The following is a 14,502-nucleotide window of genomic DNA, read 5'->3' on the forward strand; positions in this document are numbered from 1 at the left end:
GTATCTGTTGCTGAGGTTCAGACTGACTGTGAACACCAGTTGCTCTTCTGCTGCAATGAACATTGAAGCATTAAAGCACTGCTGTTATCCCCAATAACTGCAGGTATCACCAAATCATCCAGGACTGAAATCTTAAGGGTATTAAGTTCAAAGCATCATGAATATTTAATTAAAAAAGCTAGTTGATTTGTTTGTTTATGTAAAATAGGACAGCGCTCGGTTGGTTGTTTCACACACAATTTAGAAGCCGAAAAAAAGATTCTTCATCGACATCAAGATGACTTTGTAAGAATTTCTCAGATTTTTCTACAAGGCCAATTATTTCCTTACAAACTAGGCCTTTGCTGATTTGTTCCATTTTTTTTAAAATGTTGGTAGCTTCAAGTTCACCTTGAAGCACCCACAGTGTTAGCCATAATTAGAAAGCAGGGCACAGAGACTGAATGTACCTGTGGTCTATTGATTGAAGTCTGTAATTGCAGGTAATTGAGCCTCCTTGTTGGAGGTCCAGAACTTTGTATCGGATTTGTCCTGTTCACAAGCTCCATGGATTTGAGAGCCCTGCTGTGATTACTGCCAGGTGGTTTAACATCTGGTACTCCACAGCTTTCAGCCTTCTGAGAAAATGTCGTACAGTGAGAGAGTTAAAGAGAGTCTGGGTGAAGTTGCTCCTGTTAGTCGTAACATGCTTTCATCTCAGTTGTTTCAGACTGTCACGAAGAAATTACACAGTCATACGGTGGCCATGGTGCTGAAATCAAAGAACACCTGTGTGCTAGCGTGTAAACACATAATTTTTGGGTGTAACTGTCACAGATGCACACAATATAATGTTTTTATTCATTAATGCATGCAATCCCTGAAAAGCACCTGTTGTAGTGAAAGCATTTGATTCATATCACAGCTGCAAATGTGTACTGCTTCCTCTAAACAGCAAACAGTTAATTGCATCACCCTGAAGCAAAACCCTGTCTCAACTGACATTTATGACGTGCAAGAGGGATCTGTGACCTTCAAAACTGCTTACAAAACTGCCATTATTAGATTAAATGAAATGCCCTAAGGTGATGTTTTCCCCCCCTCCGTTTCCAACCTCTGCTTTCTGGTGGAAAGTGTTTGTTTTGTTAACTAATCAGATGAATTCATAATTAATAATTGGCAAATGCACGTTTGAGCAGGAGATCTGAGGCCTGAAACAGTTGACAGGTACGTGTCATAAAGCACTGTTTCTTGTCTTGCCTCATTAAGATGAAGTGGTGCCATACATTTTGACCAAACATTACCAATACTATAGGCTATTATTATATTAAAATGAGCAAGAAACTGTTTTATTAAAATATATTTGAAATTTGAGTCTTGCGTTTAACAAAGTGCTCCAGTGTCCAAGTTCCCATACAATATTTTTAACACTTGCAAGCTCCTGCACTAAAGCACCTTATATGGTCACAGAAGTGATGTAAATTAAAGTCTGTGTGTGTGGTGGACATTGGGAATCAGCCTAAGAAAACATTATGAAAGAAAAGTGTAGTTCTCTGGAAGTTCCACTTTTCTGGAAATGTGCTGGTTACTGAAAGGAGGAGTCATTTCAGTCCTGATCTGTGTTACTGTAATCATATGCAGTAATCCACTCTGTACGAATTAATCACACTGATTGGCATTGTGTACAAGTGTGAGGTCATTAAATGTTACGGCACAGTATGACTCCAGCAAATCGCCTGGAATAGATAGGGCTGATCATGTAGACAGCTGATTGTACTGTAAACTATGTAAAATCCTAAAAGCAGAAAGTCCATAGAAACCAGAAAGTACTTTATCCATGCTCTTCTAAATATCAATTAGTGGTTGGTGATGCCCACACCCTGAAACACCCAGAGCACCTAAAGTAAATATTTGAACTTGATCTTTGGGTTATGACATAACCATTACTCTTAAACTGCAGTAGCAGCCTGCTGCTGGCTCAACTTCTTTTTAGTTTCTGAGAAGATGGTAATATCTAAAAGCAAACCAACAAAGAGAGTAGGATTTTTTTTTTTTAATCTATTTAAACTTTCATTTGTAAAGGACCTTGTTTAATATTGAACAGAAGCGTTCCCATTTGATGCATTGTGTGAGTGAATTAGATTAGAACACATAATACTAAAACACAGCAGTATATCACTTATGCCATATCAACAGGAAGTGTGAAAACTGTGTGGGCATGTGCAGGCTGTGCTTGATAGTCATCTCACTCACTCTGCTGTTTTATTGCACCTGCCGGGGCAGGGCACCTCTGGCAGGGTAGGGTTAAAGCGGCAGGGTTAACAAGCTTAACCCTCCTGTTGTGTCCAAAGTCACTGCCCATTATAGGTGAATATAAATCCATATAATCACCTAATTATGTCTTAGATCTTTTTTATCAACTTACCTTCTTGTGAACATTACACATTTTGAACTTCTGCTTGCTCTTTATGGCCTGGACTTTAGGCCTCATTGACCTGACCTCATACAAGTCGTTTTTGAGTAAAAGAAAGTCTAATGTATGGATTATTTTGACCAACAAATATTAGATAATAGTGGATTAGATTCTGTGTTGTCAACTTCTGACACTTCCTCCTCTGATGCAACTTCGCTCCACCTCACCAGTGTCATGATCAAAGATATGATCAAGAGCCACACATGCAGTCGTTTGGTCGTTGTGCTGCCACAGAATGAATTGTGAGCAAGCCCTCAAAAAAGCTTTTTATACCAGGGCTATGAGAGAAGTTCTATATATTACAGATATGGATTTTTATTGATTTGATTGAAGTGTTTGCATTCAGGACATGTAGTAAAGCCGTAGTAGTAAAGTTGTAATTGATGATCAGGTATGTGCACATTAGACTACTGACTGCCTACTGAAATTTGTTGCTTGTTTGCAGATTGTCTTTTGTCTTTTTCATTTCTCGTTATGTTTTGCCTATGTTGTTTGTTACTTGATTGTTATGTGTTTTGCCTGTCCTGTCTTACTACTATTCTGTGTATATTGTTATTACTTGTGGACTGTAATAAGTAATTTTAAATCTTTATTTTAGGTTGCCCTCATAATAACTTGCCAGGGACAACAGATGAAAATTAGCCTGTTGAGCTAACTCTGGCTCATTTACAATTATTTTACTGTTAATTAATGAGCACTAACCCTGTCAAATAAACAAATAAATGAAATGAAATGAAAAAGCCCCGTCGGTGCGGTTCCATCCACTGACCCATCACTTGCAGCAACAACCCTGGTTCTACATTGACAGACTGCTTGTCAGAAAGGTCATGCCTGGAGGTGGAGGAATCAGCCATTCTCCATCATTCCTTTTTGTGACACATGACCAGTGGCACCGGAGCCTCGGTGCATAATGAGGTGGTTAGCAGCAACAGAAAACGTGAGCTCCTTGACCTTTCATTTCTTTCACTTTCTCTTTGCTTTATGACTGCTCCTCTCTTCTCACCTGCTTTTCTCTGTTTTTCCATCTCCTGGTATAATTTTCTTTCATACAGCGCTGCCATACTAAGCTAGTAATCCTCATCAAAGGTGAGAATTCATCAGGGGTCACCTTAGTGCACATACCATCGATGATGACACACGTTTGGCCCTATTATATCTTCAGCTAGGTGTGGGACCATACGCAGTGACTAATTCCGCAGAATGCCTCTGACGCTAGTGAATTGATAATTGTTTGCACATGATAAACAAGATATTCCTCACTGTATCTGAGTCATCTCTTGCCTCATGATGTCATGGCAGACATGCAATCAGGGAACATATTTACTCAGTATGTCTCACCCCCAGTGGTGATGACACTTGTGGCCATTTGTTTTTATTTGTAATTTTTTTTCACACGGTGAAAACATGTGCTGGAAACATACTGTATATGCAGTGAGTGTAGCATTTCTTGCTTTTTCAGTTTAGACCAACACATTATTTTTATCTACTCTTTGTTAAAGAAGTGGTTCCATTTCTGTCTGCGTGTTGTAAAAAGCCCACCCACCCTTTTCATGATGTTCTTTACATCCCCATGAGTACATATAAATAAAGCACTTGTCTTTTATATCAGGAAATGATATATAAAAGTGTTACATTCCCTTCAGAAGACATGTAACATTGGAAGCTTCTGTCACCTCCTTTTGAATTGTGCAAGGAGATGAAGGTGAGCACCTCAGCGGGGTAGGCGAATTAAGGAGAAATCACTGCCTTAGGAGGGGTGGTTAGAGAGCACGGAGCTCAAATCCACTCCCTGATGCTCCAGTGACCCCAATATGACTCCCTGATACCAAAGGTCCTGCACTCCTCCTGTCTCCCTCGGCAAATCTGCTATTCACAATCACCCACCCCAACCCTCCTCCCCCGCCAGTACCACCCACACTGCGTCTCCAAATGAATATTCCCACCCACCTGCTTGTAGCCCCTGCTGAGCATCAGAGATTTCCAGCATTACAGACTCAGGAGAACCCCCCCCCCCCCCCCCCCCCCCCCCCCCTTCCTCTTTTTCCCTCCATCCCCCCACACTTCTCCATGCCTCCGTGGAATTACTTCTATCTGGCCTACTTTCCGCCCTCGCTCTATATCAACTTATACACTATCTATACGTTGTTTTTCCTGCAACACCTCCAAATGTTCTTCTACCTAATCCTTTGTTTGTTTTTGTCACTTCAACCCTGATGTTGTTCAGTTTTGATTAAACTCTCAATTCCTTATCCTTCCGCGTGCCTTGCTCTGCCTTCTGTAGGCTTTTTTATTAACACATTGGTGGCTTCAGGGTGAAATTGTGTCCCCATATGTTTCGTGTCTATGCTGATCTGTGAGTCTTGGCCTTTGCTTACCCTTGACTTACCGATGATTTCAAAAAGCCCTACAATAAAGAAGAATCTGATTTCTTTTTTACTTTAAGTGTTCCTCCTCCTTCTTCCTTTTCATACGTTCAAAGCAGTGTACATAAGCTAATAGCCTCAAAGTAGCAGAATCTGAAAGCACGTGAACCAGAGTACAACATCAAACAAACAATTTTCCATCCATCCCAGGGCTCTACAGTGCTGTCATTTGGCTGCATGTGCAAGTGAAAATTAGTATGTGTGAATGTGAGAGATTATTTGGTTGAAGTGGTGCGAGTGATTCTAGTAAATTCTGATACCGAGGTTAAAATACACCGATTTGCTAAAAATATTAGCAGCTGCTCATTTTTAGCTGATTGTGCAAGTTTGTGTACTCCCTGTACCAAAGATTTTCTGTGAATGAAAGGAAGTATAACTCTACACCACTGTACAATCGCAGGTAGAGGCGTGTGTGATACTTCGGAAGTCATAGGAAGAGTCCGTCATGTGTATTGATAATTATTTTTACTGTTTATTCTGAGCTTTGGCACACGTGTTTGAGGGTGTGTTAAGTTCTGTTTTCTTTTCTGGCTGTAGCTGCATGTAGTGGATATGCATATGGATACCATAACTGTTTCTGTCTCCTCAGCCAACAGACTTCATCTGAATCTTTTGAGTTGTAGTCATTTATCATTTTAGATTTCATGGGATCAGGGTTTTCAATTGATTCAGGTTCAGTAAGCAGATTCAATTAATGGTTCAGATCGGATAAATTACCGATCATACCCAAACCCTAATTTCAAGGGATTACCAGGATATAAGCTATTTGTTAAGGGATGCACAATGCTTTGTTAGTTTGTTAGAGTAGATCCTATGTTTCAAAAGTCTTCAGGAATCTCGTAGTCAAGTCAGTTTGCCTTAATTGCTTGTGCATACTGCATTATATTGTAAAGCAAAGCAAGAGATGCATTAATGTGGTTTCTTTAAATAAAAGCCACTAAATTTCCATATGAACCCTTAAAACTAAATGAAAGCGTAGAGCTCTGTATCTATTATTTTTGCAGTACATTTGTGAGAAAGAATGTTAAGATAATCAATAAATCTTCTGGGTATAACTTTAAGGAGGATAGTGTATGATGGGATATTTTGTCTACTATAGCTCCCACGTGGTGTAATAGATTACTGTTGCGTGTTAACACAGGCAATAAAGATAACAGTGAATCTGTCACCAGTCCATAGTAATAAATATCAAACTGCTGTTACTGCTCCCTGTTACTCATGCAGCTTAGTTCAGCTACACCTCTGAAAACATTACACATACTGTACACGCTGCAGTTTATGCATTTAAGGTTGATTTTAAAATCATAAATGCAAATGATCTTGAAATGGAGAACATTTTCAAAGCCAAGGGAGCAATGTCCTCATCTCATATAGTACGGCGGCGTGAGTGCATGCTGAAATACATGTCAAATATATACAGTAGTAGCCTTGTGTATTGGATGGTATGTCCTCAGTGCCGAGACAAATCCTCATGAAAAATGTCATTTCTGTCACGCGCCAAATGATTTGTAATTTCTGTAAAGCCGTTTATTTCACGGTTATTTAGGCCCAATGTCCCATTGGTCCTAAATAGGGATAAGGGGCGACACTGGTTCAAGTGACCGGAATAGTCTCATTAATGGTGCAGTAGGACAAAAACACCCTGGAACACTGTCAGCGAAGCAATATTAATGCAATTACAATCTATTATCACCCCCAGAAAATGCCACAATAACCAAACCAGTGTGTTAAGCCTGTTAAGTCTAGCACTGGCTTAAAGCTTGCAGTGACTGGTAACGTTTTTATATCCGAGTCTCCAAAGTCAGATAAGAAGGAAAAAGACTGTCTGTGTTCATTGTGCAAGTAAGCCCTTTTGTAATTTTGAGATTTAAGATCTAGAGATTGTACAGAAGTCTAGCAGTCAGATGGCACTTGATGCACGGGTCACTCTGTTTTGTGTCATCAGTATGAACATACTACATGCATTCATTCATTTCTTGAAAACACACAGGCATGCAGTTATCCACATCCAAACACACATACTTGAGTCACCCTTGTGGCTTCGAGCCCTAGCATCACACGCAGTACAGCGAAGGCCAGATCATTGCAGTGACATGCTATCAGTGACACGCTATCAGTGACACTTGGCCACGGTCACACACATGACTCGTGTTCCAGTTTATTACTGATCAGCTTGGTTAAGTGTCTCAGTGGCATATTTATTGGTCATCTGCCAGTTATTGTCACAAACAATGTGAAGACTGTCGGCTTGTGCTCCAGCAGAAAGAAGAATATTTGATATTTTCCCCCTTTAGTATTTTCAAACTTATGAAGTAATTGGCATTATTGCAGTAGGATGTCTACTTACATTTTTGGATCTTTCCCGATTCGATTCTATGCATTTTCTATCTCAACTCGTATTGACTGCACTGTTGACCCAGCTGGTTGTATTAACCTGTATTTTACCCATGGTTATGACTCAGACTTATGTGTCTCATTCAATCTCATTTCCAAGCAGTGGATGCGAAGCGCTGGGTTTTTTTTGGGGTGGAGACACCACTGGTTTAAGTGTTTTGCAACACACTGTACTTGTGACATTAAACCGGATTAGAGTGACTTATTGAAAGGTCATGGTAAAGATCACACCAACTGGAAAAGCTTGACCTATTAACTGAAGCTGCCCTTAGTGTTGGTGAATTGCAGCCACTGTTCAAAGTGACTGTTTTGCTTGTTATACCATTATTTTTACCACGGTTGATTTCAAGCATAATTTTTACTGTGGTAACATTTTGAAGTCCTGCTCAAAAACAGCTGCTAACATTTTCCTTGAATGCTCTAGTCAACCTTCTAGAAGTTAACAATTAATAATTATGTGTACATGTACTTTAGGACAGAGTAACTGCAATAGCACACAAACAACATTTTTTCTGTGTTGTATATGCTTTGTATAAATACCGTATTTAAATGGAAACTATAAATGGAGACCACTCAACACTACATTTCCTAAAGCCTAAATCTGAATTAAGAAGATTACATTATAGGCTTCAATTTTACTACATAATGTGACCTTACTGACAGTATGGCTGCATTCACTGACCAATTATCTTGGGAACATTCTAGCTACTGATTCTGGATAGATTACCATTTGTCACCACACCCATCATACATAATAAGACTTGTGTGCTCCAGAGAGAGAGGCACACACTTGAGTATATTCTTATTCTGTCTGCAAACACGCCCCATGCACAAAGCTGTTGTGACTGTGGCAACGGGGCAGTGTTTAGGTGTGTTTGGGTCCTGTTCTACCACCGTGGTTCCAGGTGGAGCATGTGTGCTCTGTAATCTCTCCCCTATTGTCCTCATGTCAGAATTAAGCCCTGGCACAGGGTACAAGTATGTGGTGACACAAAGTTGTCTGGTTAATCATCTACCATGCCTGTCTTACATCAGCCTGAGTTACAGCACAAGCTGAGAGTTTGTTGGAAAGGAGAGTTGGAGAAAGAGCGGGACGGACATGGCATAGGGCAGATATTTCAGAAGAGGACATTAGGCAGTGGGATCATCATGGCCCCTGGAGTATACCACATCGCTGCTCATCCCCTCCCCACAAGCAGCAGCAGCAGCACCACATCATTAGGAACAATATCCTCAACGCTCTTTCCCAATCAGAACATTTCATGTCATGCAATAAGACATTTTGGCAGCTGCCACCTTGACCCCATGCTTCTCGCCCTCAGGGTGTGATGGTGTAAGTCTCTGTCAAACATATGAAAAGGCTGACACAAACACATAAGTCAGTATGTCAGACTTGAATTCACTATATTCAGTTGAAGGACTCAAAGTATTATTTAACATTTTGTACTGATCAAGGCTTTTTGTTTCCGCACTGTTCAAGGCTCCTGGCATTGAACAAAGAAGATACATTTTTGTGCTGCTATGTGATGATTGTCAACATTTTTGGGGGACATTAAAATGCATTTGTTGGAGAAGGACATGAAATTCCACCAAGTAAATGAAATAAAATTTCTGAATAAAGAGCTCCTGTAGTGTAAATTGTGCAGATTTATTTGCCAACACTTTACTCTTATTTAGTTTGGAGCCATTATTTGAGTACATACACCTGAATAGCTGATATAGACATAGCTGAATTGCAGGAAGTTCTGCAATATAACCTTACAACACATAAAAATTATTATAGCACTTGGCCATAGCGTAAGATATTCTTGATTATTACATACTACAGTGATTTTAACCTTGTAAAATCAGGTTTTCTGTGAAAGAAATCCAGGGATAATTAAAAAAAATACCATCATCATTGGTCCACTACCCACATAAAAAATACAAAAAAAAAATTTCCCTTAAAAACATTTATGAACTGGGCGCAACATTAAGCTTTTTCAGGCACTTGACCATCAAACAAGTGAGCCTCATACAACTGAGTCTAAGGGGTGTATTATTCTGAATTAATGGGTTCGGGCCATACAGTGTCCGCACACGCGGCGCCACAGTTACATGGTAATTCTGTGGGAAACGCTGTACTGTGCATTTACAAACCAGTTTCTTCCATGCTGGCATTTCACTGACTTGCTGCAACGTAACCCCGCCCTCTGGCGATCAGATCGCCAATCGGTGATCTCAAGTAGCCATGATCAGATGAAATGAAAATAGAGGCGATTGCGTTCGATACGTACCTGGGAACCTTTTGCAAGCACTGGTTTCTCGTTTATGCCTGTTGTCGCTAATTTTCATCATACCTACATCATATCTGAATTTACATAGTTTCTATGTTCTATAGACACATTAACAATTTCCACTTAATTTAACATCAACCTGAAAGCAAATGAAAACAGAAATTTATTTTTTATATATTTTTTTCTTCTAAATAAATTCAGGCATGAAGGAGTTAAGGGGCATTGTTCCTCTGTTCCTCACTTTTTTCCCCCTACATCTTGTTAATTCTGCCTCCAAAAAGGGGGTCAGAGACCAAAGTCTCAAAAGATAAAATCATATATCTATAGAATTATCAAAATTCCTTTGGGTGGTCTGTTTGCTTTCACACCACAGAGACAAACTGCACCAGAGTCCACATGGAAGCTGACAGAGACCATCATTTTCAAAAGGTCTCTGTGTGGTTGTTGGTCCTCATCAAGGTTCAATGACCAGTTTTTTTTCATTGGAACCAAACAAGTTAGGTGTGAAAGCACCTTAAGTTTCCCTTCATCAAGTGAAGAACCAAAATGTCTTACCTGAACTGCAGCCGCTGCTTATGCTAATTGTAGTTTTCAGGATGCGAAGCAGCACCGTGTCCAGCATGTGTACAGGGGCACTCAAAGCTGCTCGCCTAGAAGCTGGACATGTCCTTGCACAACAACCCTGCTGTCAGTCAAGCCGCCCCATTACGTTGGGCATGACATTTAAAGTTGGGCGAAAAAGGCGGACAAAGTGCCCTTACCTCCTCCTTACTAGCCCTGCAGTAGAGCCCCTGTGTGGCGTTTGCGGATGAGTGTGTTTGTGTGTGTTGTGACTTTGGCCAGACTTGGTCTGGCATAAGGACAGCTGTCACATCTCCAACCTGTCACATGCGACACAGAGGAGATGCCAGAGGCCGGGGCATCAGGAGACACAAGGACGGACACAAGGAAAAGTGTCTGTGCATTTGTGTGTATGTCGGTGTTCATGTGTCTGAAAGAGTATAGAAAATGGAAGACGTGGGGTGGTGGCCACGTGAAAGGGTTTGACTCGGAGGCACCCTCTAACCTTGATGTCCACGCACACACACGCATGCACACTTTTCACTTGCTTTCTTAAATCTAGTCCTTGAGCGGTTGAGTCACATCCCTCAGGGTCATGTAGTAAATACTGTTTTAACGTCCAACCTCCAACCCTGCAGGACGCCCTCCTTGTCTTGCAGTTCTCTGACCCAGGCCATTTCAGTGCTCATTACTTACCAATGAAGAAGTCTCTTCATTAAGGCTCTGCCTGTGGCCTGTGGAGCTTTTTTTATGTTCCTTCTCTAACAACTCTTTACATAAGCAAGCAGCAGTTGCCCTCAAGTGTATTTGTTTAAAAGGGCTTAAACTGTGTGTATGTGTGCACAGAAACATTAATGGCCATTTGGGGTCTTTTGTTTCATTACAGATGGAAAAGCTCTTCCATTTCAATTTAAGTAATGGTTTCAAGGCAGGCAGGTTAAAAGGTCAGCTTTTGTTTTCATTAAACTATCTTTTCACTTCCTGTTTAAATTTGAGTTTCTTTGATTTCCTCTAAATTATCACCACACTGGACACCCCCTCAACACATTGTTTATTCCATAACCAAAACTAGCTGTCAAGTAAATCATTTGTATTGCCCCTCTACACTAAATTACTTTAAACATCCTGCTAAAGAAGCATAAAAATGTTTTTCTCCAGAAAATGGCAGGATGAAATTTGAGCAGCGAGCTTCCGAGACAAACATCCTTGTTTTGCACTCAGTAGTCACGAAAACCTACAATATTTAAAAACGTAAAACGCAAGTTATACTATTTCTCAGGGATCATTGATTTGACTTCTAAGCTACAGGTCATGGGGCTTTTGTGATCCTGATGATGAAGATTGTTAAACATGTTTGTTGATCTGATTTTTTTTTCCCAGATCTGATTTTGTTGTTTCACTGTTGTTTAAATGTGGCCCATATCAGACTCTAGTGTGAACTGTCTGCGGCCTGGAAGTGTCCCGCATGCGCAGAAGAATAACACAACGTCACACGCACCACGCTGTGGTACAGAGGTAAACAAGCCACAGAGGTTAGCTCATACTTTCTAACCCTGACAATGTTCACGGGAGACTTTTTCATTGTCCTCTTACGGGTCACATTTCTCCTGAATTAAGTGTTCACAACTTTCTGTTCTTTTCATTATGGTTTCTGGCGATGGACAACACTTCTACCCAACTCGCTAATGTTACAGTCTCTCTCTCTCCACTGTGTCCGCACAGACATGTAGCATGCACATAACTTAGAAGAGAGCTTGCGGTCCGGTGGATTTCAGGTGGAAGAAAGGGAATTTTTTCACTGTCCGTTCTCCGTCTACAGCAGAACTGTGACAACAGCTGCTCTAGAGTGACGTCAAAGTCACATCAGTTACGACCTGAGTGTCCAGACTCAGGTCGCATTTAAAAAGAACCGGATCTGGATCGGATTTGGACCACATATGGAAGTGGCCCAAATCCGAACTGGAAAAGATCAGATTGCATGTCACTTGGCCTGTTCACACTGTCATAAAAAGATCAGATCGGAGTCACATATGGGCAAACAAATCGGATTTGGCTCACTTTGCCTTGCAGTCTGAACGTAGCCATAGTTATCCAAAGAAGTTTGTCTTCAACCAAGTCCAGTTGCCCTTGATTTAAACCTTCCTTGGACAGTAGTAGTGTGTTATTTCTCAGTTTTACATTAAAGTGGGTTGTGAAATAATCATACATCAGGATGTATAGCTAAACAATCTCTAAAACTATTTTTATCGACATAGTTTCAGCTCCCTTGCACAGCACATTAATTTAGACAATGGCAATAGCTAAAAGTTAAAGGGTCTGCCTTTAGATTTTGTTTGTTTGTTTCACTGATGCAGTATGACTTGTGACAGCTCTTCGCTGTCTGCTAGGACGAGACGAGTCTGAATCATTCCACAAAAAGGCTCTCCCTTCAACAGCGCCCGTGGTCTGACCAAATCGACAGATAGTCCCATACAGAGCCGCCCCATGTTCTTCTTCTGGCCCTCTCACCTTCCTGTTGGTTCTCATCTGTCTGTTTACTCTGTCTCAGTCCAAAGGAAGCATCCATTAAATCACCTTTAAAGATGGGAACGGGACTTGACAGCTACAAACTGGAGCAAAACAATCTTTTCCCAAACCCCACGCCCACCCCAGCCCCACATCTCCATGCCTGTTTCTATCTGTCCCATATCGTCAGCGGCAGAAGCCGCGAGCGCTGCTGTGAGACAGAGAGCAGTTCTTGTTTACTGATGCACACTATATTGATGTGAGCTGATTCCATCAGGCAACACTTTGGGATGCCACACACCCCGTTTTCTTTCATTGCCTTCCTTCTACTCTTTATGTCTTAACTCCCTAATGTATCTGCCACGACAAGGCAGACTGCATGATAATCAGTGGAGCTGCAGTTATTGTAATGACTGTTGATATCTGCGTGCGCTACAATATGAATGTACTGTAGATTGAAGAACTACTCATTAAGGACCCGTATATTTGCATTTCATGTAGCATATTTAAGACCAAACCATTAAGAGGTGTTTCCTGTGCCCCTGACATTTGTCACATCCCCGGGGCTGCAACTATCTAATTTTCTAAATAATTTTATTGTTTTTGAATATTATTTATTCTTTAATTAAACACAATGGTCAAAATCATAGATTACATGTAGACAAATTAATTCCACTCCACTTGGAGAGAACATGTTCAGTGAAGGAATTTCTTTTTCTACCCACTCAGCCATTTTTGTTTCTCAAACCAATGGTCAGTATGGTTTTATGATCAGCAGACCAAAGTGTGTGTAATTAGGTAATAAGCCTGATCACGTTTGAGGCTGCCTTGCTGCAAACTGGTTGCACTGTGCCTCTGTCCATCATGTATGGTGGTTAGATTTCCTCTCACCACGGCGGGCAGCGATTATAACAAATGGATGAGTTCAAACCATCTGTAAGACATTTGATTAACACTGCGGAGCCTCTGTCGGGAGAGAGAGCACAGAATGGTACTTGATGTGGAATTGCACTAATGACAGTGCCTGAGAAGTCGCCATGCTCTAGGAAAAACATCACAGAATGAGAAATTAGAACCTTGGAGAGACAGATGAGGTTTGTAGCGAGCAGCTCCGGGTGGCCTCTGCATCCATCTCACACATGATTTGATTGGTGCTCCTAGTCATCAGCTCAGCCTCATAGTGCTGCTGTTGAAGCTAATGTGGCATGAAACAAAACAGATGTTTCTTCTGGTGTCTTTCCTCTTCTCCTCTCCATCTCCTTCAGTGTTTTGGGACTTGCAGACTTGTCGTGTACACATAGAAGTGGATGACCCAAGAACTCAGATTGACTCTCTAACAAACAAAAAAAGTTCTGCAACATAGATGGAGCTTACTTTATTGATAAGTTACTACACGTCAAATTGGAACTAAATTCAGAATCTAAAGGGTACAGTATGCTTAAAACAAAGTGGTGATTGAAAGGGGTCCTGTATCCAAAAAACTATTTAAACTATATAACTATTCGACGAGCCTACCCACTTCACACAGTCAAACAAGTGTCGACACTATCAAAGCCTGTACGGAGATGCTGTCCGGAACACCATTAAACCCCAATTTGGACAATTATCCCGTCCCACCCTTTTCTGTGATGGCACGCTTTGCCCCGCCTTTGTCGTGCAAGGTTTCGGGAACAGGTACACTTTTACCTTTCATGTGAGCGACGCTGAAGCGTTCTTTCCATTCAGTCTGCATCGACTCACACCCAGCTTTCTGTCAGCTGCAGGTCCAGAGGGGACAGCGGCTGCTAAACTGTCTTTGCCAGGCTGACTGGCTGACAAAAACCCACTGAACAAAAATAGTTTTCATGCAGGCTTCTCAGGAAGAAATCAGCATTGTGGATTGATCCCCCCT

General features: G+C 41.1%; 1 protein-coding gene across 1 annotated transcript in view; it reads left to right on the plus strand.

Annotated features, from left to right (window-relative positions):
* babam2 (BRISC and BRCA1 A complex member 2) overlaps positions 1–14,502 on the plus strand; it is an 82,691-nt gene that overhangs the window by 40,390 nt on the left and 27,799 nt on the right. The window lies entirely within an intron of this gene.

The sequence above is a fragment of the Micropterus dolomieu genome, linkage group LG11 (genome assembly GCF_021292245.1).
Source record: "Micropterus dolomieu isolate WLL.071019.BEF.003 ecotype Adirondacks linkage group LG11, ASM2129224v1, whole genome shotgun sequence".
In the NCBI taxonomy this organism is placed as follows: Eukaryota; Metazoa; Chordata; class Actinopteri; order Centrarchiformes; family Centrarchidae; genus Micropterus; species Micropterus dolomieu.